The sequence below is a fragment of the Hydra vulgaris genome, chromosome 04 (assembly GCF_038396675.1).
Source record: "Hydra vulgaris chromosome 04, alternate assembly HydraT2T_AEP".
Lineage (NCBI taxonomy): Eukaryota > Metazoa > Cnidaria > Hydrozoa > Anthoathecata > Hydridae > Hydra > Hydra vulgaris.
Genome location: NC_088923.1, coordinates 19,967,501 through 19,970,431, shown reverse-complemented (window position 1 = coordinate 19,970,431; position 2,931 = coordinate 19,967,501). Strand labels below are relative to the sequence as shown.

General features: G+C 25.8%; 1 non-coding gene across 1 annotated transcript; it reads left to right on the top strand.

Moving 5' to 3' along the window:
• Positions 1 to 438: 438 nt before the first annotated feature.
• trnap-ugg (transfer RNA proline (anticodon UGG)) lies at positions 439 to 510 on the top strand. Its single transcript has one exon. It is a non-coding gene; the product is annotated as a tRNA-Pro (tRNA).
• The last annotated feature ends 2,421 nt before the right edge of the window (positions 511 to 2,931 follow it).

Below are 2,931 nucleotides of genomic sequence, written 5' to 3'. Positions count from 1 at the left end.
ATGCAACCCATTATTAATTAACAAAAATTTTCATCATAAGTATGAAAATTTTAATTCAAAATACAGTGTTTTAAAACTGTTGAAATGTGATGCAACACTGTCGAAATTGAATGCAAAAGTGTCGAAATGTAGTGATACAATGTCAAAATGAGGTGAGAAACTATGTAAACTATTATTACAATTAAAAAGAGATGTCTTTAAAAATGTTGAGATTACTTTATAAGCAAACAAGTATTGCTTAAATGTTGAAGAAAGCCAGCCTAAATTTGATTTTTAAGAAACTTATATAGTAGTGCGACAGAATAAAGAAATATTTTATAAAGTATGCTAAACAGTCAAGCTCACAATATGCACTAAAGAGCAACTTTCGTTTACGTTGTGTTATGCTTGAATGATTAAGATTTATTATATGGTTATAAAAGAATCATGAAGTTTTGTGGCTCAATGGTCTAGCGGTATGATTCTCGCTTTGGGTGCGAGAGGCCCCGGGTTCGAATCCCGGTTGAGCCCTCCTTTTTACAATGTTTAAGAAAAATTATAAATAAGTACAAATAAGTATGTTTTTGTAATAATTTCCAGTTTCCCAAAGGTATTTAAAATTTGATTAAAGTAAGACCCACTAGTAAGACCTTCTCAGAAGAAGCAAAATTGTATAAAAACTTTGAAAATAGTAATTGTTTTATACAAAATGTATTATTTAAAATTCATTGCATAAAAGCTATGTTTTTTTTTGACTAAATATAAAAAAATGTATTTTCACAAGAAATTTTATTCTTTTATATGTCTTCATAAAAAAGATAATTGTATTTTAAATTTTAAATTTTACTTGCTTCGAACACAAGATGACATAAAAGGAACTCTTTTTTAATATCAGCAATCTTGTATATGTTCAAGGGTCTTTAGGAATCTTTAAAAATATTTCTTATTCAAAAACATTTTGAATCTCGTGTTATTTTATGATAATTAAAAAGTAATTAAACCCAGACTATTTTATTTTAAAGAGAATGTAGAAAACTAAAGTGAATACTGCTTTATATTTTTACATTATTACCTGTCATATTACATAATTCTCTGTCATTTTGCCTTATTCTCTATCATTTTTTGAGTACTTTCACAAATCATGTGAAAGTAACTAAAAAAAATTAATAATGTGGATTTTTTATTCGAATTAGAACAAAATTATTCGTAATCTACAAATGAAATCCCAAAAAACAATTCCATTCAATTAAGTGGGTTAATAATTACCTATCCAATAAAGTTTAGTGAAAGTAAATGTAAAAGTATATGAAAAAAGTATTGCTATGTAATAGTTTTCAATCAAAAAGTTGCAATAGTATTTCTTTATTTTTTATACTTTTACATATACCTTCACAGCAAAATATTTTTTTCTTGGTTAGCGTGGAACGTGCAAAAGACATGCTTCAACAAATATTGGAAAAGCGTTTTTTAATTTAGTAGATAAACATTTCCCTCCCTCAAATAAATTGGACAAAACTTTTAACAGAAACGCTATTAAAGTAAGCTATAGCTGTACAAAAAATATTGAATGAATTATTAAAAGCAATAGTTTTGCATTGATTAATAAAAAAAAAATTTTTTAAGAAAAAAATACTGAAAATAATAACTACAAGCAAAAAATTGACTGTCCAAGGAATGTCAAATGCTTATCAAATAATATTATTTACAAATGCATTGTTTCCTCACAAAACAACCCTGATAAACATTATATTGGCTTAACCGAGGGCAAATGGAAAAAACGTTATGCCACCACAACCACAAACAATCTTTAAAACATAAAAACGTTATGCCACCACAACCACAAACAATCTTTAAAACATAAAAAATACTCAAAAGAGACTATACTATCAAAACATATTTGGCAACTAAAAGATAAAAATATTAATTTTAAATTAAACCGGTCTATTCTAAAAACTGCGCTTGCCAATAACAACATTTCCAAAAAGTGAATATGATATTCACAAAATAAAATTGAAATTATTACTCATTTCCCAGTAAACACACAAACGTCTATAAAATGTCAAAACAACGTTTCGACTAAACGTTCAAATTTGGTTGATTTTCGTTTAGAATGAAATCCAGATTAACGTTTAAAACAAACGTCTATAAAGCGTCTATATTTAAACGTATTTTAGACGTCTATTAGAGGATTATTATGCGTATAAAAAGCGTTTAGATTTTGTCTAATTTACGTTTAAATCTAGTCTAATTAACATATATAAAGCGTTTAGATTTAGTCTACGTAAACGTATATTAAACTTTTAGATCTTGTCTAATAGTCTCTTTAATTTAGTTAACGTAACTTCAATTTATTTAAGTTTTAAAACTAATATAAATAAAATTACATTATAACTTTTTAACTTTATATAAGTAATAAGAGCTATATTGGTCTTGAAATTTATAAATAAGATATAGTTATAAAAAATAATGCAATTTATAACTAAGATATAGTTATAAAAGCTCTTATATTTTATATTTTTTATAACTATTATAATATGTTTATTAATAAACTTATATAAAACGTTTTCATATTGTGGGGATTCAGAGAAAAAATGTTTGCGCACTATACTTTGTTAAGTTTCGATAATTAAAAAAAATTAAATGACCAAGCTTTTTGCAGTGGAAGTTTAATAGTAACAATATCTATCAAATACTTTTAAAATTAATCTCATTAGCAGAAAATAAAAGTTTACATTAAGATTAAGTCAAATATTACTAATAAAATTAATAAACTCATAAACAAATACTTTGGATCACTGTTTTCTCTGGTATATGCATTATCAAAAATCTTCATAAAATACCGTCTACCACTTATTCATCATGCAAAGGGGTGTACCGGATTGGAAATTTCGAATTCCGGCCAGAATCGGATTTGCCGGTGACGCGAAATAGATTAACTCCCCAAAAAGTTAA